This window comes from Rhinolophus sinicus, chromosome 3, assembly GCF_057876585.1.
Source record: "Rhinolophus sinicus isolate RSI-liver-muscle chromosome 3, RSI-T2T, whole genome shotgun sequence".
Classification (NCBI taxonomy): Eukaryota; Metazoa; Chordata; class Mammalia; order Chiroptera; family Rhinolophidae; genus Rhinolophus; species Rhinolophus sinicus.
The window spans coordinates 64413233-64436682 of record NC_142503.1 but is presented as its reverse complement, the minus strand read 5'-3'; the positions used below and the strand labels follow the sequence as shown (position 1 = coordinate 64436682).

At 39.7% G+C, this 23450-nt stretch overlaps 1 long non-coding RNA gene across 1 annotated transcript; it reads left to right on the top strand.

The window, feature by feature from the left end:
* Positions 1–24: 24 nt before the first annotated feature.
* On the top strand, positions 25–22962 carry LOC141570681 (uncharacterized). The gene is made up of 3 exons (XR_012494987.2): positions 25–369; positions 20909–21006; positions 22578–22962. It is a non-coding gene; the product is annotated as an uncharacterized LOC141570681 (long non-coding RNA).
* The last annotated feature ends 488 nt before the right edge of the window (positions 22963–23450 follow it).

Here is a 23450-nt window from a genome sequence, read left to right as displayed (position 1 = left end):
CCCTTCCTGCCCGCTGCTGGCTGTAGCGGGTCCCGGCCTGAAACTTAACACCCTCGGCCCAGTGTCCTCACCCAGTGACCCTCCCCGTCCCACCCCAGGGCTCTTTGGTTCTCTATGGGTCAGAGAGAGAAGGGGTTGGAGGTCGCCGGGTTCCTCCTCCGACTTGCCCAGACTTATCTTGCAGTTGTGCAGCGGGAGAGCGGGGACCCGGGCGTGGCCCGTCTACGTTCCCCCCCTTTTCCCTAAGAATCTCAAGAAGCTGACAACTTTTCTGCAGTCCGCCGTGGTTTAGCTAGAAGGATTTACCAACTCAAATCTAGCCCAAGACTGGACCGTCTGGATAAGAAAGCGGATCACAAAAACAAATCGGTCTGTGTGTACGTTTATGGGTGTGCGCGCGCTCGTGTATGTGTCATGTCATTTTACTTTGGGTTTGTCTGTTTTCGGGAGGGGAGGAGGCAATTTTGAAAGTGTAATAATGTTTTATGGGGAGAAAGCCGTCGGTCCCAATCCAAACCGAAGAACAGTACCAAATTTAAACCCCTATAGCTTTTCTGGAGCCTGGCGGGATTTCTTTGTGAGGCTGGATTGCTTTTGCCTTTGGCTGGTCTTACAACAGCACTTCCTGGTTTGGGGGTGGAAGTGAAATGTGACAAACCTAACTAGAAAACGCTCATCTGCAAGAGGCTGTCAGCCTGCTGGTGCTCCCGGTTTGTGATTAGACCTGACTGAAAAAAACCTGTTACCCTGCAGGAGCAGTGACACTTTGGGCCTCGGGGTCACCATTCTCTATACTGTTGTGTTCTGTGCAGTGAGAGAGAGAAATGAGAGAGAGAGAGAGAGAGAGAGAGAGAGAGAGAGAGAGAGAGAGAGGCCAGATTATAGGGAAAGATTTGTCAAGCTATATGGAGCTTGGCAGAATGGAATTGTTGCTTTTCCTCGTTTTTAAGGATTCTTGACTTCCCTTTAATCAAGGGACTAGCTAGCCTCATTCTTAATGAGGGGAGCAGGGAAGGATGATTTAAATGCATTTCTTCTTCAAGGCTTCTACTTACTGTTTAGGGATGTAGTATTTCCAACAAACAGGCTACACTGTAGGAATTCATACATTAAAAAAATGAAACAACCTGAATATGGGGTCTACGATTGTCCTTCCATGAAAAAGTGATTGGTGGCATCAATTATTAGGTTGGTGCAAAAGTAATTGCGGTTTTTTCAATCGTTTTTCACCTCTTAAACCACAATTGCTTTTACACCACCCTAATACATGCATAATTGAGGAAAATGTCATAAGCCTGTAAAAAAAAAGTTTTTATGATTGTGACCAAACAACTACAGTAATTTAAGCAAACACTAAAACTATATGGGTGAGGTGATAGGCAGCTCCACCCTGCCCCACCTTGGGCCCAGGAACTGGAACCATTTTCTTACTCAGGAGCCTAGAGGACCTACATTCAGGTTTTAGATCCCTGAGTTCATTAGTCTAACTCTAGAAGAAGAATAGTTCCCATTAAAGTTTGAAGTGTTTTCTAATGGAATATTTATAATGGAATTTAAACCAGTTAGTTTTATATTTCTTGAAAGTCTTCCATGTATTATCACCATGAAAGGAATTGGAGAGGGAGCGATATAAAGATTAAAATACACATTTCCTGCCCTCCAGGGACTTATAGTTTAGCTGAAGTCGTATGGCTTTTGTAACTAACCCATGATCGTTTGAGTATTATTGAGATATACAGCATGTGAATAAGTACAAATGTGCTTTGGGAGTTTGGGGTTCTATGGGTTTAGGTGATTATAGGAAGAGAAAGGAGGCTTGTGTGGGCTGGCTGGCTGGTTGGATGTGGGCAGAAGAAAGGGTGAGGGCAGTTCAGCAAATACAAGGTGCTCATCCACCTGGTTGGAGCTGCTAGTGCAATTCAGGACTGATCCATCCATGTATCAACTTTTTTATAAAGCAGCTACACTATGCTCATGATATAATTGATACCAAAATCTGTGAGCGATAATGAATGACCTTAACCTTCAGGCTTTGCTTACGAGTCAAAACTCATATAAGCAGAACAATTGCGGGTTCAACAGTGTGTTGATGACTATACTCATAAGTAAAGAAAAATTCCAAAGAAGTTAAAGATGAGGGTGATGTTCTCACTCTGTCTTGCAGTAAGAGGAATTTGAAACTTGGATAACGTGACCAGCATTTGAGCATCTTGGGGAAGCTCGTTTTAAATATATGGCTACTTTTGCTACATTTTTATTTGCACAATATTGTAAGAATTTTATTCCTTTATTTACTCAGTAGCAGGATGCCTGCTATATGTACCTCCTACACTCAAAGACCTCACAGTCCAGTAGGAAAGACAGACAAATAAACCACCAGCACGTGACCATGGGATAAGGGCAGTGGTACTCTAAGAATGCTGCAGGATCCTAAGGAGTTCGTTCTGACTGAGGGGTGAGCGAGCTCAGGGTCTGCATCCTCCCCCCATGTTTGACTTGAGTGAGTTGAAAGCCCCCTCTAAGTAATCTCCACATTTTCTCTCTCCATCCCCATAGTTGCTCAGGAACTCATCACTTTTCAGCAGGAAACATAAAAAAAGAGAAAAAGACAGGAGAAGAAGGCAGTGGAGCCTGAGAAGAAGGAAGCTAGTAGAAGGGGTGCCAAAGGCCAAGGGCGGGGGCTGTATAAACAGAAGGGCTGGTCCACAATATAAAATGTCACTCAAAGTTTGGGTCAGGTTATGTATGAAGAGTGTCCATTTGATCTGACCACTGAAAGATTTTTGGTAACCCAACCTGTGGATAAAACTGAGCAGAGTGTTCTTCTGAGGTACCCACAGTTTGGCTAGTCCCCTTCACTTTGGATGGTATTTCTTTCAACACCACCACATACCCCTGCAAGGGAAGTTACCCCCAGACAACCTAGACCTCTGGCTGACATCTTAAGTGTCCTCCAATTCCACAGAAACTTAATTGTCTACCCACCATCTTGAGACTTTCAGCCAAGTTTGCTCTACTCCATAGTGATATTTTCCTGAGTAACCCAGGAGGGGAAAAAAGAATCCTTGTAAATAGACAAAGACTAATTAGCAAAATATGCAAAGGCTCTCACAGCCTTGTATAATAACATGCATGTATCTGAGTAGGAGCTTCATGCTTCTGACTATTGAATTATACAGAGCAATGGCTCCAGTGGTGATGTTCTGTGCATAAAGGAGAGAAAGGTGTGCCAGCCAGTTGGAGAATGTGGTTAGACAACAGGAGCCTTGCCATGCGCTATGGTCTGAATGTTTGTGTCCCCTCAAATTCAAGTTGAAATCCTAATGCCCATCATGATGGCGTTAGGAGATGGGTCTTTAGGAGGGGATTAGGTCATGAGGGCAGAGCTTTTGTGAATAAGATTAATACCCTTAGCCCTTATAAAAAGATACCCAAGAGAGCTCCTTGCCCCTTCCACCAGGTGCGGAAACAAGGAGAGGTCTGGGACTCAGAAGAGGGCCCTCAACTCAAACGTGCTGGCACCTTGATCTTGGACTTTCAGCCTCCAGAACTGAGAGAAACACATTTCTTTTGTTCCTAAGCTGGCTGGTCTATAGTATTTGGTTATAACATTCCAAACGGACTAAAACACTGTGTTTCTCATATCACACTAGGCTTGTGCATGAACAGCAGATGGGGTGTGGGGAGGGAGGAAAGAATGGAGATGGGAGGATGGAGAGACAGAGGCAGAGGAGAAGAAAGAGTAAGCAGCAGAGGACGTAGTTTTAAATTTTCACTGCTAGCAAACAAGAACTTGAGTCACACACATATCTATAGCTAGGCCCTCGATTTTATCTCATCCTGTGTCCCTCCGGATAGTAAAACACCTGCAAAATACCTTCAGGCCTTGTTCTTCAGCATGACACAATTTCCTGTTTCTTGTTTGCGTGGACCAAAGAGGACTGAGATCACCTCTCCTTTTCAGGAATTTATTAGACAGTGCTCTTGGGATCAACACTTAAGGAAAGGAAGGGGAAGGAATGGCCACAGGGAGCATGGTCTTAGGGGAGGAAGAGGCTCCCTTAAGTTGTGGCAACCCTGAAAGGGAGCTCAAAGACGAGGGCTCTCTGTTGGTGGTACTCCCAGGAGCTAAGGGCTCTTTTATTCCTAAAGGGGATTCAGGTAGCTTATCACATCCATTACACTTCTCGATGCCATATAACATCATAAAATTCTGCAAATAGAACAGAGGCGGGAATAAATATTGCAAAAGCATGCTGCCAAATTGCCATTTAACACATTAGGTTTGAAAATATTACTCATTTAATTAAATTTCTCCCCCTTTTATAATGACTTGCCTTCAAGCGGAGCCATTGAAGAACAGTTTGTTTTATAGAGCAGCCAAGCTATTAATATGGCTATAGAGAAACAATAATTTTACAACTGTGGTTGCTAAGAATGGCTAGAAATAAAAGGAAAATAACATTTTTATTTTCTAGTTTTGTCTAGTGGTAATAAAACAAAAAAGATTGCTCTATAGGTCTGGCGGCAGGCAAGGAGGTGGATATAAGAAATTCCCTGCTTGCCAGAAAGCTCTAAGAGCCTTCAGCTGTCATCTACTTTCCTCGGTAATTCCCTTCGGTTTGCAACTTTCCATCCTTCAGGGTATGGATTTATAAAAAGAGCTCAGTTCTCAGAGTCAGGACAATCTGCAGTGCAACAACTAACTAGCACTGTGGGACTCGTCCCTCTTCAATTCGTCCCTTGATGGCTTCTTGGTGCCAAGAAGATGGAATGTAGACCCCTTAATATGGTCTCCTAGGACCTGCAGGATCTGACCTGGGCAGCCTCATCTGCGGCCTCATGCCTTCATGGTGCCATGTGCTCCTGCTTTCAGACCTTGGGACATACTTGGCTCTTCCAAGCTTCTGACTTTGCTTATTTCCCCTCCCCTGGAATATTTCTCCCTTCCTGTTCCCAAAGCTCTCTCTAATTTTCCCCAGCATTGCAATATAATTCTCAGAAAATTATTCTCAAACATAAAACTTTTTGTAATAATTTTTTAAAAATAATTCTAGATTTATAGAAAAGTTGCAGATAATACAGAGAGTTTTCCGTTTCAGCTTCTCCAGATATTACCACCTTACATAATCGTGATGCATTTGTCAAAACAAAGAAACCCACACTGTGATATTACTATTAACTAAACTCCAGACTTAGTGGGATTTCACTGATTATTTCATTAATGTCCTTTTTTCTGTTTGAGGTTCCAACCCAGGATATCGTACTAGCGTCATGTCTCCTTAATAGCCTGCGATAGTTTTGCAGGCTTTCCTTGTTTTTCACAACCTTGACAGGTTTGAGGAGCTGGTCCAATGATTTGTAAAATGTTCCTCAATTTGAGTTTATCTGATGTTTTTCTCTCACGATTGGCTGGGCTGTGAGTTTGGGGTAAGAATACCACAGGGTAAGTGGCCTTATCATCACGGCACATTGGGAGTACCTGACATCCAAGTGATTTATCACTGGTGGTGTTAACCTGGATCACTTGGGGAAGGTACTGTTTGTCTGGGTTCTCCACTGAAAAGTTGCAATGTCTCCCTTTCTATGCTTTATTCTTTAAAAGCAAGTCACTAAGATCAGCCTACATTCAAGTTGTTTTTGAATGATATTAAATCAGCTATCTTTGGTTAATATCCCTGTGACCCATTTGCTTTGATTACCAAACATAACAAAGGCAAATATTATTAGGTTGGTGCAAAAGTAATTACAGTCTAAAAGATCAAAAAACGCAAAATCCGCAATTACCTTTGCACCAACTTAATACAACCAGAGTTGGAAGAGACCTTAGGGTTGTCTGGACCTTGCATGACCTGAGTCACGTGTCTTCTTAGGACCACCCCAGACAGTGGTCGCCTGACCTCTGCCCAGGTGACTACTGCAGGTAGGAGTGTGTGCTGGTGAAGGGCGTGAGCTTTGGACTCTTAATAGGTCAGATTCATAGGTCTGGTATTTAGCTGCGAGCTCTTTGGCAACTGGCTGCATTTCTCTAAGACTCAGTATCTTTATCTGTAAAACAAACCTACTAATCCATACCTTGCAGGGCTGTTATTTTTAAAAACATGTTATAGGGAACTGCTGATTTAATGTACAGACTGGATAGGTGTCTACCCATTTTCTCTCCCTGAATCCCACTGAAACAAGGGTAAATGAATTTAAAACAAATGGGAAAGTTATAAACTCACAAGGATAAAGAGATAATTACAGATATGAGATACCAACACATTCTTGGCAAATGGAAAATGACAGTGGAGGAGTGGAAACTGACTTTTACAGAATGGAGAAAGCGACAACCTGAGAGCCTGCAGAGGGGCTACTGAAAGAAGTGAGCCAGGTAGAATGCCAGTGTGAAGGGCCAGGATTTGGGGGGAGGGGGGGGCGCACGGGCTGAATAGAGGGAGATGGGTGAACATCTATAGCTTGCAGTTAATAATACCTCAGGCCCTTTCCACCATTCCACACAGCAAGGTAAGTACCCTTTTCCAACCTGAAATGAGACTGGAGACTCAGAAAGAAAAGGATGGTGGAGAGAGGATAAGAAAGTTAGAGGATCGATTCAGGACATGGAACAGAGGGAAGGATATAATCAAATAATGACATTTTAAACAACTCGTAAGAACTGACCAACAGTAGTTCACACACACACACACACACACACACACACACACACACAACCAGTTAGGTAGATAGGATATAGGTAGACAGATTACATACATGGAAAGTTTATCTTAGTTGATGGGTGAGAAAGTGGAGAACAGAATTATTCAAATTGTGTAAAGTAACCGCAGTTTTTGAGGAGGATGTGTGTTGGAGGAGAATTGTCTGATTATTAATGTTGAGTATCAAAGTCCAAATCACAATTTATGATTTCTAGATGCAAATAAAATATACTAATATATTTACTTCAAGCAGTATTATATTAGCCAGGATAGATAAGGCTATAGACCATAGTAAGCAACAAACTTCAGTGGTTGAACACATGAAAGGGCCTCTCTTTACAAATTGAATTAAAAAAATCACTAGAATCTCCCAAAAAAGAAAAAGAAGATACGTCTCTTTCTCATGCAAAATCCACTACAGGTTCAGCCGCTCCCAAGGCAGCTTGCTTCCAAGTAATTTATGCTGTTTCCATCTTATACCGTCCTCATTTCAACCTGAAGATGAGGCAGGGGAAGGGAGAATGTGTGGAAAACTCATGATCACTCGTTTACACTTCAGCCTGGAGGTTGCCCACATCACTCCCACTTCCAGCCCAGTGGTCAGAACTCCCAAGGGCCCAGTCTACCAGGGAGTCTGGGAAATGAGAGGAAGCACATGGATATTTGGGGAGCATTACATGTCTCTACCACAGGCTGAAAGCAAGGATTCAAGCCTGCGCTCTGCCACTTACTCACTGTGTAATTTATTCAACCTCTCTGTAACTCAGTTTCTTCAAGGCAGGGATAGCAATTGCATCTAACTTATCACGTTGTTACTTAACCTCATGCCATGTATGAGGATATTCCAGCATTTAGAACAGTCACAGAGAAAGTTCTCAGTGATTGTTTGCTATCATATCACCATCATTATTATCTAGCTTGCTGTGTCCACCAGGGTCGGGCTGATGTTCATGACCACTAATAACTAAGTTTAGGAGCAACGCTAGAGAATCACATTGCATTTGAGTAGCATTTACAGTTGGAGTGCTTACAATGAATCTGTGAATATAATTCCTGACAGGAATATAATTCCTGTCTCATGGATTAGGAAACAGCTCACACTCTCTCAGTTGGGTCAAGGTCTCATTGCTAGTTCTGGACAGAAGATGAGAAGACAGTTCTCATGATTCTTTGAACAGACTTATCCACTGGCCTGGACTGACTTATCAAGGCAGAAATCAAGGTGGCAACAGAGGTTTGTTCTGGGCCACAGAGCAGGTTGATGGAGGAGAAAGAATGAGACACGTTTAAGAGAACGTGAGAAAAAATGGGTCCTGGAAGAGAGAGACTACATTCCCAATCTCAGCACCAGTGACCTTTCATGAGAGAAATGTAAGTGCACCTATTAAAATGAATTATCCATAGTGTCAGACAGCTTCCAAGGTCAGGAATATATGGAGACAGAAACACAAGAATGTGTTGTCCCCAACAAAAATTAAGGGCTGCAGTGGGAGTCTAAGCCTCACTGATATGGAATACAAAACAAAACAAAATGTTTTTCAAACAAATCAAGCAGCAAAAGGCTGAACCTTCTATCAGCTTTAAATCCTTTTAGCAATTGGATGATAAGATTGAACTATATGAAATTGCCATCTCGGTAGGTCAAAAAATTTGAATATAGTCTATTTAAGACGGTTCAACCTCATAATTGGGGAGAAGAGGTTTCTTCCCCTATGATTTCCTCTATGCCTATAGCACAGCCATACATGTACAGGGCTACAAACTTCCCCTGCAACAAATATATGAATAGTGCACCTACCATGTGCCAACACTCTTCTAGGCCCGTGAGTAAGATGGATAAAGTCCCTGCTCTATTAGTCAGACTTGGCTTAACAGGCCTTTGTTATTGAGTATGATTCCCAGAGCCAGGCTTCAATCAGTCTAAACTGTGATGAATTCCTGGCTTTGTGTGACCATTAACAAATGTATATATAATATATGTATAGCATGTTTCCCCCAAAATAAGACCAAGTCTTATAGTAATTTTGGCTCCAAAAGATGTATTAAGGCTTATTTTATATTACAAGTATCCTGAAAACTCCTGCTAGTGCTTATTTTCTGGGAAACATATATATATGTGTATATATATGTTTCCCAGGTTCACAGTCAAAGGGTACAAAATAAATAACCCATAAATTGTAACTGTAACATTTATTAGCACTTGTTGAAATTACTCTCCCTTCAACGATTTTACCATTTAAAGAAAAATAATATACAAAGATACTAACTTAAGTGCTGGAACTTCAACATACAGAGAGAAGTAACTAGGTTTGTGAGGATGGGAATGTAAACTTGACACTACAGAGCATTCATGGGTGTGTTGCTGAGTGACGCTATCCTGAAAGACTGGACTGGAAACACCAATGAGGAAGTGAGTCTTCAGATATGTTCTGAAAGTGAGTTTTGGAAGAGGGGAAGGAGAGGCAACTTAAATAAGAATATCCAAAGCTTCGCGAGAAATATAACCTAAAAGGTGGATTAGTCCACTCAAAGAGAAGTAACATTATAACCTGTCTTCCTAGGAATGTTGGGGAAACACAACCCAAGTTGAAAAGGGGTGTGTGTGTGTGTGTGAACTACTGTTGGTCAGTTCTTACAAGTTGTTTAAAATGTCATTATTTGATTATATCCTTCCCTCTGTTCCATGTCCTGAATCGATGCTCTAACTTTCTTATCCTCTCTCCACCATCCTTTTCTTTCTGAGTCTCCAGTCTCATTTCAGGTTGGAAAAGGGTACTTACCTTGCTGTGTGGAATGGTGGAAAGGGCCTGAGGTATTATTAACTGCAAGCTATAGATGTTCACCCATCTCCCTCTATTCAGCCCATGCGCCCCCCCCCCCCAAATCCTGGCCCTTCACACTGGCATTCTACCTGGCTCACTTCTTTCAGTAGCCCCTCTGCAGGCTCTCAGGTTGTCGCTTTCTCCATTCTGTAAAAGTCAGTTTCCACTCCTCCACTGTCATTTTCCATTTGCCAAGAATGTGTTGGTATCTCATATCTGTAATTATCTCTTTATCCTTGTAAGTTTATAACTTTCCTATTTGTTTTAAATTCATTTACCCTCCTTTTAGTGGGATTCGGGGAGAGAGAATGGGGAAAGACACCTATCCAGTCTGTACATTAAATCAGAAGTTCCCTGTAACATGTATTTAAAAATAACAGCCTTGCAAGGTATGGATTGGTAGGTTTATTTTACTGATAAAGATACTGAGTCTTAGAGAAATGCAGTCAGTTGCCTAAGAGCTCATAGCTAAATACCAGACCTATGAATCTGACCTAATAACAGAGTTCAAAGCTCACGCCCTTCACCAGCACACACTCCTACCTGCAGTAGTCACCTGGGCAGAGGTCAGGCGACCACTGTCTGGGGTGGTCCTAAGAAGACACGTGACTCAGGTCATGCAAGGTCCAGACAACCCTAAGGTCTCTTCCAACTCTGGTTGTAATATTTTCCTTTGTTATGTTTGGTAATCAAAGCAAATGGGTTACAGGGATATTTTTAAGCAAAGATAATTGGTTTAAAATCATTTAGCCAAAGCGTTAAATAGTACTCAATTAAAACTCTGGGGGATAAACATAATGCAGAAAAGTGAACTGAGTAATCCACAGGACCCAATTATAAATTTAGCTATGGATATAATGAGCTCATGACACACCTACAAAGTGGAAAATATATGTTTAGGTGACTCCTTTGTGAAGCTTCCACTTAAATGCCATGTGTCATAGGGCCTCCTGGTACATAGCATTTGGCCAAACCCACTCAAGGAATGATGATGTGCCATTTGCTTATTTTAAGATTCACATTTGACCTGTATTATTTGGACATGTGTTTATCTTGCCTATATTAGAATGAAGTCATACAAAATATAATACGTGATATTTGAAGTGTCCCAGAAAAAGCACAAAAGCTGGTGACAAGGTCACAAGGACACCAACAATGGAAGGCTGACCATTGCATCCTTCAGAATGATGTATCACAGACTTGTACACTTGAAACGTGTGTAGCTTTACTAATAATTGTCATCCCAATAAACTTTAATTAAAGAAATAAACAAAATACAAAAAGAAGGAGCACGCTCACTTATACAGAGTATAATCTTTTACTTGATCTTACTCAGAGGTCATCAAGAATAAGTTAGTAATAACTCACTGTTACATCAGAATTAGAAGAACAAAGATGAAGAGTAAGAAAAAACAAGACAGTATGATCTGAATCTTCAAATGTCCTGCAGTACGTTTGGAAATAGAAACTAACCTGAATAAATGAGAGGAGAACAATTCAAGACCACATAGACTTGTGCTAAAGTTTGGAAGGACTCGAATTATGGAAGTCCTTAAAAGCCAGATCAAGGAGCTTAGACTTTCCCTTTTATTAATTTATTTTACATTCTGTTTGCTGTAAAAATAATTAAGAAAACATAAACAGGGAAAATAACACTGAAATAAAATTACCACCAAATCCCAACACACAATTAAGTTACTGATACAGCTTTGTCTTTATCTGTAGCTCTTCAATGGACATGCTATTTTGTAAATGCCTTCTTCACCTACCATAGGTTCCAGAACATTTTTCCATGTCAATAAATTGTACCAATATTTGAAGATATCAGAAAAGGAAAAGGAAAATGTGGGGGTGAGTGATTGGTCTGGCCTCATGGTAGGTTGGCTTAGGCTGGGCCCTGAAGAATATGCAGGATTTAGATAATCAGGGGGTGAGACTCTCCCGGCAGTATAACATGGAAAACTGCAAGGAAGGGGAAAAGAGAATGGCTTGTGCATGGCCCAGGGGGGAGACCTCCCCATGGAGAGGCAGCTGGCTTCCTGAGGAGAAGGGTGAGTAAGGCTGGGAGAAGAATGAACCCAGCTAAACGGAAGGTTTATGACAAATTTTCTTTGTCTTCTCTGAGAACCAAACAGGGAGAAATGATTTTGAATGGTAGCCCACAGACAAATGGGGTTGCCTTTCCCCATCAAGAGAATTGTGAATGTGATGAGCGATCATGAGAGGAGCGATTTTCTAGTTCTATTCTGAATGTATTGAGACTCTTTTGTTGGTAAGTAACAGAAAAAGACAACTGTACTAGTTCAAATGAAAAAGAGAGCAGATTAGTTACAAGGAAATAAGGGGCCTCCCATACCTAGAGTTGAAATGCAACTGGGCCTCACTTGAGACTGGAACTCATAACTGGAAGGCTGCAAGGAAGCTTGCCCTCCTCTATCTCCATCTCTGATCTCTGCTTTCCTCCAGGTCCTGCCATGTTCTTTCTCTGCAGGCTGGCTTGCTGGGTTCTCACTTCCCATAATGAATCCAAAGTCTGCATGCTTCATGTTACCGTTCTTGCCATTTAGAAAATTTCCCTCTCTGTCTCCTTCTTAATCTCTTTATCCAGTTCCCACCTCCCAATGAGGGAAGAGAATCTGTTTGGGTCATTCAAGTCAGGCCTGCCCTGGTCCAATCAATTATGGGTTGGGAGGACCAGAGTGGAGTGCTGAAGCCCTGATAGGCTCTGGGGTTCTATTCCAGAGAGGGAGGAACTGGAACAGGCTGGGAGGACACTCCAAATGGTCCCTGGGTCCCTTAACTCCCACCTCTCCAGAAATTACGCATTGGGTTAAAAAATCAAGATCATACAACTGCCCAAAATGACTTCAAGCATTAGAACCAAAGACACTTTTTCTCAAAAACGGAAATCTGGACATACGACAAGGTGCAGACCATTGAACAGCCTCTTATAAAGGACACATTGTCCGCATGTGACAATCTGAGCCTGAAACAACAGAAATATGGGGGAGGGGGGAGAGGGGAGAACAAAAATAAAAATAAACCCAACACTGTTAACTACATAATGGGAAGTGGTCTGCAACAAAAAGGATTGAAACTATTATAATAAACACCAAAGATAGGTAACATTAGGCCTACACTGATATACAAACTCTCGCTCTGCACGATGGCTTTCTTTTCTTGGTTAAATCTATCCAAAGTATTTGCAGTATCGTGTGGTTTGGGTGTGGTAGTAGAGGGGTGGATGAGTCACGTCGATGACCAACTGCGGTTTCTTTTTCTCTCCAGTGAAGAAATATGGTTTGCTCAGCATATCAGCCCAGTCTAAATACCTTCTAGATATGCTACAAGAAATAGTTATTACTGGGTGAAAGACGTACAGAGAGAAGACCTGAGGGCAAAGACTAAGGACAATTTAGATGATTCTTCTTTGTGTGGGAGGAGTAAATTAGGATATATAGAAACACTAAGATAATATGAAAACGTCAATGTCACAAGAATGTAATAACTCATATCTACAAGTTGATTCCTATGAACCACTTTGTCTTGGTAAATTCCAGACGGAAACAACACATTAAAGGATTAATCAGGTTTAGTTAAGCATTGAAGCAATCTGTTTTCCTCTGAGAGAACTGGACTTTCTATACATAAAATTAATTCAGTAAAATGATATTTGTGAGTGAGAGAAGAATAAAAGGTAGAGGAAAGCAGCCAGATTTCAAGAATATAGCATGAGAGGCAAGAATATAACAAAATACACTTGCCAACCAGAATATTTCATTGTGTGACTCAGTTTCCTGTGTTGCCTCCAGATTTGAGGGGCCCCAGTGAGCACATCATTGCCTCACGATGGGAACACTATAGGACTTTGGGTTTGGTGTACTCATTACCATGAACGCATCATCCCAAATTTGTTTTCTTTGTTGCCTAGCAAATGCTGGAATTGTTTCAAATAACCAGCACAGCACAAATATAAACGAGTATTTCAATCAAGTTCATTTTACCTGAGGCAACGGAAAAAAGTACCCATTCTCAGCGATGAATATATCGGGGTAAATTCTGACTTCCAGCTCAGTCCGATATGTGGGTCTGCATTAGGGCTTTCCTAGAATACTGCTCAGCTGCACATCATTCTGTGTTATGGAGAATTTCTGGAATGCTGGCTAATGCGGACAGATCTAAAACATTCACCAACTGGATAAGAGACTGCTTCTGATTTGGGGTCCAGCCAAAATTGGTTTGCCCCTGTCCAGAGGATACTCTAGGGTTTTAAAATTTTCAATTAATAATAATAAATGCAATGTAATAATTGCAGCCAGCATTACTTACACAATAATCATACACGAGGCCCTGTGCTAAGTGCTTTAATACACATTGGCTCATTCAATTTTCAGAATAACCCTGGGAAGTATATATTCAGTTTTATTACCCACAGCTATCAGATAAGGAAACTGAGCTTCAGAGTGATTAAGTAAGTTGCTCAAGGTTAGACAGTAAGTGAGTGACCGAGCTGGCATTTGAACACTGCTGTGTGGATCTAAAGCTCTTAAGCTTTGCCCAGATGGCCCCCAGGAAATAGAACTAATGCTCACCTTAGTGTTTACTTGGCTCTGTTCTTTACAGCTCTACAGGAATTCTAATTCAATTATACATTTGTATGAAAATCTACTGCTGATTATGTTTTACATTATTAAAATTTTAGAATAGTTTCAGATTTACAGAAAAGTTGCAAAGATAGTATTGAGAGTTTCCATATAGCCTGCATCCAGTTTCCCCTATTGTTAAGGTCACACATTACTGTGGTTCATTTGTCATACCTAGTGAACCAACACTGGTATGTTAACCATTAACTAAACTCTACACTTTATTCTAATTTCCTTAGTTTTTTTCTCTGATGTCCTTTTCCGGTTCCAGAATCCCAGCCAGGACAGCACATTACATTTAGTCATCATGTATCAATAGGCTCCTTTGTGACGACCTTGACACATTTGAGGAATATTGCTCAGGTATTTGAAGAATGGTCCTTACTTGGGTTTTTCTGATGATGCTTTTCTTGTCTGGAGTTATGGATTTTGGGAAAGAAGGACTATAGAAATGAAGGATCATTTTTATAGTATCCTGTCAGACGCATATACTATCAATATGATCTATTACTGATGATATTAGTCTGGATCACCTGGCTGTCGTAGTGTTCATCTGGTGCCTCCATTATAAAATTACATATTTATACTTGTCTATACTCTTTGGAGGCCAGCCACTAGATACAGCTCACATTCACGGGGTGGAAAGTTAAGCTCCACCTCCGTGAGGAGGAGGTATTTACATAAATTAGTTGGAGTTCTTTTGCATGTATTATTTGTGTCTTTTCCTCTACTTATTTATTCAATCACTTATTTCTCTCTGTATGGGCACATAGATATTTATTTTGTACTTTAGTTTATAGCTTATACTATATTATTCATTTTGTTGCTCAAATCATTCCAGCTTTGGCCACTGGGGGCTCTTTAAGGTCAGCTCCTATTCCCGTTTGCCATACCCTCATTTTGTTTCTGCACACTCCCTTACTTTTTGGCACTACCGGATGCTTCAGGCCCATCTAATGTACTCCCTGCTGCAGCACTAGCATTAACCATTTCTTCAAGGCGTCCTAATTCCTTTAATTGGAAAGTAGCATTAGAAATCAAGATCTGGGTGCTGTGTATGGGAGCATTATTACTTCCAGGACAGAGCCCAAAGGACAGAGCTAGTAAATATATGTATGTATACTAAACCATGTTTACAAACATATCTATAATTATTACTGTATCTATCCATCTGTATCCATATTAAGTTTAACATGAGTTTATACGGATGTCTCCAACTCTAATCCATAACACAAGTTTTATTCTAGCTTTCTCTCTTGCTTTCCACTGTTAACTTTCCACTCCCAAAGTGAGAAAACGGGATTCTATCATTTGCCACTATTTATTTGTTCAGTCCTACCTTCCGTGGACAATAGTCTCAGAATTCTTAATCTATATTCCCAGGAGAAACAAATTTACCAACTATAGTACAGCGTTTATGTGAAGTTCCCTTTGTCTTTAGTATTGCAGTCTCTAGTCAAAACGCTGCTTTTTAAAGTTACCCAATTTTTAAAAGAATTATTCTCTTTTCAGGCCCCGTGTGTCTAGAAAAGGGGCAAAGTGCTCAGTGACAGGCTGTTCCTTTATGGTCCTAATTTCCCTAGGAGCTGCAGTAGAGAGAAGGAGATAAAACTGAGAGGAATAGAGAACTGCTGCAGTGGTAAAAGGTTTGTCTGCAACACACATATGCTTCATTTAGAAAGAAACCCTTGGAATCAGATGGAGCTGATATAAAATATTGAGACTGGTGAGCTTAAGAGGCCTATGGAAGATGGAAGTCTCCTTCGTGTTGATAATGACCATGAATATATTCACTGTGGGGCATGTAAGAGCTCGACTGATGATGGTATTCTCACTGGGCATTCCAGAACAGAGTTGTTTGAGCCCATTTATCATAAGAAAAAGAAAAGAGGAAACTTCAGTTGCCTTATGTAAACCCAACCTGGCATTCTCTAGCACAAAATACCCAAGGTATTTGAGGAGGTCTCAGGGATCCTCAGAAGGATGTCAAAGGCTTTTCTAAAGGAAGAGGAGCAACTGAGGTGTAGGGCCCAGAAATCTCATTGCTTACACCTATGCACCTTGTACAGACTCTAAAAACACCTAGATGAGGGGCTCCAGCCACCCCTTGCCAAGCCCCACGCTTTCTCCAAGACTTTATCCACATTGTTCCAGTTGGTCCACCCAGGGGAGAAGCCTTTCTAAAATTTGCATTGAGGCTTACAAAAGACAACGGTGGCCCAGGGGTCCAGTCGCCTTTCTCCTCATATTATGAACCCTATATATAAGGCCAACTTTTAAATCATAAAATTTACTTAGATGGACAGAATTTTGTATGTCTCTTATATGATCACATTTTGCTTAAATAGTAAAATTTACTTACATGGTAAGATTGTTTTATCTAAAAGAATGTCAACTAGTTATTAATAAAAAATAGAAATTTGGATGTAGATGAGAAAATCAGCTCATTTGTGGGTATATTTTTATGTTTTCTTTTGGGAACACATCTTTATCCTAACGCTCCAAGGTTCATTAAGCCAGTCTGCATCTGTTTAACGTCACTTTGCAGTCCTGAAATTCCTTTGGTTATTGATCCTACAGTAGTTCACCAGGGGAAGTTATTTGCTAAAACTGTGTACCAAGAAGCTGAATTCATTTACTCATGGACTGGGATTATTTAAAATGGAATACTGGAATGCTAGAAAGCCATGTTCCAGAAAGGAATATGAATTTGTATTCCTGCCCTTACCCGCAGTTGCACTTTCTGCCGTTTCAGTTACACATGGTCAGTTGCTCTCTGAAGTAGTCAATGAAAAATCCAGAAATAAACAATTCACAAGTTTTAAACTGTGTGCCTTTCTGAGTAGCGAGATGAAATCTTGCACCATCCCATGCTGTCCATCCTGCCCAGGACGTGAATCATCCCTTTGCCCAGGGTATCCACAAGATATACATGTGCTCCCCACCCATAGTCACTCAGTCGCCATCTTGCTTATCAGATGCACTGTGTTGTGTGCAAGTAACCCTTATTTATCACAAAGTGCAACTCAGCCATCATGCATCATAAGTGCTCAGTTAAGATGGCAAATGCATTAAATTTGTAATGGAAAACATGAACAGAAAACGTGCTCTGATGAACAGCAATATGTTGTGCCAGAAAGCATTGAGCCTACACAAGCATGTCAACAAGAGACCCCTGAAATGAGTAACACCATTTACTGCACATAAGGGATGGTTATAATAAGTTATTTTGAGAGAGAGAGAGAGACAGCATTGATTCACCTAACTTTTATTACAGTATATTACCATTGTTCTATTTTATGATTAGTCATTGTTAATCTCTTACTGTGCCTAATTTATAAATTAAACTTTAGCATAGGTCTGTATATATAGGAAAAAAAAGTATACATAGGGTTCGGTACTATTCATGGTTTCAAGCATCTACTGGGGGTCTTGGAATATATCCCATGGATAAGGGGGCATTAATACAGAGGGTGCCAAAAACTGTATACACATTTTAAGAAAGGAAAAAACTATTAATACTCAATATAGCCCAATAACAAAAGACGAATACAAGTTATGTGTATTCATGTGTACACATATTTTTGGCACCCCTGGTATATAAAGCACCGTGGAGTTAAAAATATCTGAGTAGTTAATGTAGTAGCTGAGTAGGCTTTGGCAAGCTACCTGGCCTCCCTGTGCCTTTGTCTCTTAATTGTGAAATGGAACTTACCTTATATGGTTGCTATGAAAATTAACTGAGAAAAGAAATATAATTTAGGCTTATACATGTTATGTAGTAAAATAAATATAGTAATAAAACTACATTAGTTTTAGTACAATGGATGTTGCGCTGACCTAAGACGTAAATTGGCCAAGTATTCAGCTTCTTATTAAGATTACTCTGTGTTCACTCCTATAAAAGAGTGTCCTTGCATAATAAGAGAAATGCAAATACACCTCATTACCATTTTCTACCTCTCAGAACTGGCAAAGATCAAAAATTTCAGTAATGAACTGCATTAGTGAGAATGCAAAGGAAAAGGAAATAAAATAATTATCAATATTTATGAAAACTACAAATGTACCTACCCTTTGACCCAGCAATAACTTATAGAAGTGTATGCAATAGACATATTTGCACATAAACAAAATGATCCATGAGCAAGGCCATTGTCTTTAATAGAAGTACTTCTTTTAATAAAAACATTTTGGAAACAACCTAAATTTCTATCAATAGGGCATTCAATAAAAAACTTTGGTACATACAATCATGAAAAAGAATGGGAAGCTTTTTCTGTAGTACTATGAATACTCTCCAAGGTATACCAAGTCTGACAAGTTCACGAACTTGTTGCAAGAATGTTGCTAACCTTTTTTGATATCAGAGGGATTATTCATTATGAATTTGTACCAACTGGACAAATAGTTAACCAAGTTTACTACTTAGAAGTGCTGAAAAGACTGCGTGAAAAAGTTAGATGACCTGAACTTTTCACCAATAATTCATGGCTCTTGCATCACGACAATGCACCAGGTCACACAGCACTGTCTGTGTGAGAGAGTTTTTAGCCAGTAAACAAACAACTGTACTGGAACACCCTCCCTACTCACCTGATCTTGCCTCCAATGACTTCTTTCTTTACCTGAAGATAAAGGCAATATTGAAAGGAAGATATTTTGATGACATTCAGGACATCAAGGGTAATACGACGACAGCTCTGATGGCCATTCCAGAAAAAGAGTTCCAAAGTTGCTTTGAGGGGTGGACTAGGCACTTGCATCAGTGCATAGCTTCCCAAGGGGAGTACTTTGAAGGTGACCATAGTGATATTCAGCAATGAGGTGTGTAGCACTTTTTCTAGGATGAGTTTGCGAACGTAAGTGTCAGATCTCATACTCAATAAAAAGCTAAGTGCAGAGAAGTGTAGGGAAAATGCTCCTATTTGTCTAAAAGGGGAGAAAAAAAGAAAAAGATGTATATGCTTGAATGTGAATCAAATATCTATGGAAAATGCGTAAAAAACAACTGGCCTTAGTCCTCTATTAGAGGAGGAACAGGGTTGTTGGAGAACAGGGTGAGAAAGAGATTTTACTGTATATTACTTTACCGTTTTTGAATCTTAACTATGTAAATGTATATTTTAAAAATGAATAATTCAAAATGGTGAAGTGATAATCCTTACTCACCCCCCCATTTTGGTGCTACTTTTAAATTAAACTTTATCATAGTTCTGTATGTATAGAAAAAAATAGGCTTTGGTGAAATAATGAAAATCCCAATTTCTTGAAGCTAAAGATTTTAGGTAGAAATGAGGGTGGTATTATAATTATCCTTTTGCCGATAAGGAAACTTGAGTCATAGAGAGATCAAGTTGGGAATCTAAGCCTGTTTGACTCACAAACTCTTGCTCCTTCTACATGGCTATATACCTGGATCAAATAGAAACTGGCATTACCAAGGTTAAAAATGAGTCATTGAGAGAAACCCGGGTTTTAGGAAGCAGTAGGGAGAAGGAATTGACGATAGGAAAAGGCACAGGGAATTAATCCATCTAAGTTTATATATTATGCCCAATTGAAGAAGCTTTCAAATAACCTGAAGCAGAAGGAATTTTCTAAATAAGCATGGATGAGGGTCATTTAATATGTGAAAGAGGCTATTGAGTGGCAGTAGCCCAGTCTTGGAATGGAATGCATCTGTTCCCGATTTCCACCAGGACAGAAACAAATGCCTGGAGCTTGGGTCACAATGAGAGATACTTCAGTACAAGACAGGAAAGATTTTCTGATATGAAAGTTTCTTCGGAATTGAAAAATTACCAAGGAGATTACAGTCTCTATATCTAGAAACTTTAAAATACCGCTTTAAATCAGTCTAGGAGGATAATTGCTTGTACATTATCCTGCCTCAGACTCCAGAGAGATGGAGTCCAACCATTCAAGATCCTATTCAATCTTTTGATTCTATCATCCCCAATTCACAATCTACTTGGAGAGTGACTGTATCTAGGTTTTCCTTCAATGTGTGCATAGCAACATTTTCCCCTTCCAGGCTTTCTTATTCTTCTCCCTCAAGAAAAAAATAAATAAATAAATGATAGTTTGGATTTGGAAACAAAGAGAATAGCAAAGTCTGTGTAATTTGGTTTCACCTCCTATTATTTTCCCATAATGCCCCAATACAAATGCCTCCCTCAGGTCAAGAAGTTTTAAATCTCCTCAGCTTGTTAAACATCAAGATCCATCTCCAGGTACAATGCTCGCATGGCCTTCCCATGCCTGGGATATTTTTTCTTAGGAAAGCCACCCACCTAATGTGTCATATTCTACTCAGTATTGAAAGTCTCGCTGTAGCCATAAAGCTTTTGAAGACCAATCTCAAAATCCCTATGATACTTAAGTCTGAATCATAAAGTTTAGTGCTGAATTACACTGTGATTCTTTGGCCTTATACAATAAATTTATCTTTCCAACTAGATTGTGAGTTCTTTAAGTAAAGAAATCTTGCCTGATGTTTTTCTGAATCCCCCCAAATTGCTGAACAGTCAGGATGCAAATATTTGTTTTTAATCAGAAATAGTTTTGTAGGCTTAGTTTCACCCTTGATGTTTAATGAATTTAAAAGCTCAAAAAGATTAAAATATTAAAGTCCTGTAGACTATATTAGAAATTGGTTAAAAATGCGAACTCTCTTGGGCATTGCATATCTCATTTCAGAAGGAGTACTAACTACCTAATGCTTTTTACTGTTGTGATTCAGAAGGGAGACGCCCTTGACATTCAGGAAATGAAGCTGCTCCTGTTCTCTCCAATCCCAGCTCTCTGGTTCCCTATTTCAAGATAAGAGACCTGGCAATGGTATGAGGCAATGGTTTTTTTCATATGACACCTCAAACACAAGCAATAAAAAAAACAGATAAATTGGGCTTCATCAAAATAAAAAACTTTTGTGTATCAAAGGACACTGTTAAGAATGTGAAAAGGCATCCTACAGAATGGGAAAAAATATTTGCAAGTCGTATAACTGATAAGGGTCTAGCATCCAGAATAGATAAAGAATTATTACAACTCAACTACAAAAAGATAAACCACCCAATTTAAAACCAGGCAAAGGATTTGAATAGACATTTCCACAAAAAACATATACATGAAAAGTACTTGACATTATTAGTCATTAGGGAGATGCAAAACCATGATGAGATACTACCGTGTTTCCCTGAAAATAAGACCTAGCCGGACAATCAGCTCTAATGCATCTTTTGGAGCAAAAATTAATATGAGACCCGGTCTTATAGTAAAATAAGACTGGGTCTTATATAATATAATATAATATAATATAATATAATATAATATAATATAATATAATTAATATAATTTAATATAATACCGGGTCTTACATTAATTTTTGCTCCTTGGTCTGGCTAGGTCTTATTTTTGGGGAAACAGGGTACTTTGTATCCACTAGAATGTCTATAATAATGCTTCAAATAAAGGACTACAGCAACTATTGGCAAAGATGTGGAGAAGTTGAAATATTTAGACATTGCTGCTGGGAATGTAAAATGGTGCAGGCTCTGTGGAAAACAACTTGGCAGCTCCTCAAAATGTTAAGCATATTATAGAATTACAATATGACTCAGCAATTCCACTCTTAAATACTTGTATATACCCAAGAGAATGAAAACAGGCGTTCACAGAAAAACTTGTACCCAAATGTTCAAAGCAGCATTATTCATAACAATAAAAAAGTAGAAGCAACCGAAATGTCTATCAGCTGATGAATAAACAAAATTTGGTACAGCTACGCATTGGAATATTATTTAGCAATAAAGAGGAATAAAATACCGATCCATGCTACAACATGAATGAACTTTGAAAATATTATGCTAAATGAAAGAAGCCAGACACAATAAGCCACGTATTGGATGATTCCAATTTTATAAAATGCCTAGAATAGGCAAATCCCTAGAGACAGAAAGCAGATTAGTGGTTGCCAAGGGATGGAGTAGAGGAGAATTGGGACTAACTGCTAATAGGTATTAGAGTTCTTTTTGGGGTGATGAAAATGTTCTGGAATTAGTGGTGATGGTTGCAAAACATAGTGAATATACTAAAAACCACTAAAGTATACACTTTAAAAAGGTTAACTTTATGTCATATGAAGTACATTTCAATTTAAAAAATGCTATTTATAAAAGAAGAGAAGATGCTTAAAATGAGTCATGAAGAATAAGCAAGGAAGGGTCCTGTGAACAGACAGTAAATAAATAAATTCTAGGCAGAGATATCAAATGTACAAAAACACAGAACCATGAAGCAATGTATTCCGTTCAGGACTCTGCAAGTACAATTAGAATATTTTAAAAATATACCTGTAGTGTAAGTCCTGACAATTGTTTTTTTTTTTTTCTTTCTTTTCTTTTTTGCAGTGCAAGTGCCTGCTTAAGCTGTGATTGCCAAGACATCCGTGTCAAAAAGGCATCCACTTCAAAAACCGCTACCTGGAATAAACACATTGCCAGCCACAAGACTAGATAAAGATACAAGCCACCAGCCTGGACTGAGGCGCCTTTGTTTTAGAAATCTGGGTTGATTTCAATAACTAAACGTTTGGCCTACTTGTTTTCTCTTCCTGTGCTCTAAATCTCTCTCTTACGTTTTAATTTGACCAATAAACAGTGAGTCTGTGAAGTCCTAGGCCTTGAGTTGAAACCAACAAAAGCAGAATCCCAGGCGCATGCTCTCTCTTTCTCTCTCTCTCTCTCTCTACCTGTGATCTCACTGTGTGGCCCAGGCATGCTGTGTAATTTAATAAACGTGTATCTTTTTAAAGTTGCCTGATAGTTATTGCCAAAGGGTGTCTTGCAATCATAATAAGAACCACCGGGGCTGGTCCAGCCATAACACTGGTTATTGGTAGGCCAAGACCAGTACAAAGCAACACAAGAATCAGTTGAAGGCTGAAATACAAAAATCAAATCTTTTAAAATAAGTCAATATGACACTTCATCTAAGTGTCAGCTAAGTAGATTCCCACGTCTCAGCTTTATCCTCCATCACTGCATTCTGTTGCTATCCTGCATAGACAATTACGTTTATTGGCTTGTTTGTTGGGTTTTTACCTCTAATCCTGGATAGTAAGCTCCGAGGACAGGGAACGTGGTTGTTTTATTGGATGATACATCTAAGGTACCTAGGACAGTGCTCCATAAAAACTAGTTGAATGAATGAGTAATTGTGAAGACAGAGATCTGGAATAGTAGATCAAGCCTCTCCAGGTTATAGGCCCAGAGTGGCCTGGC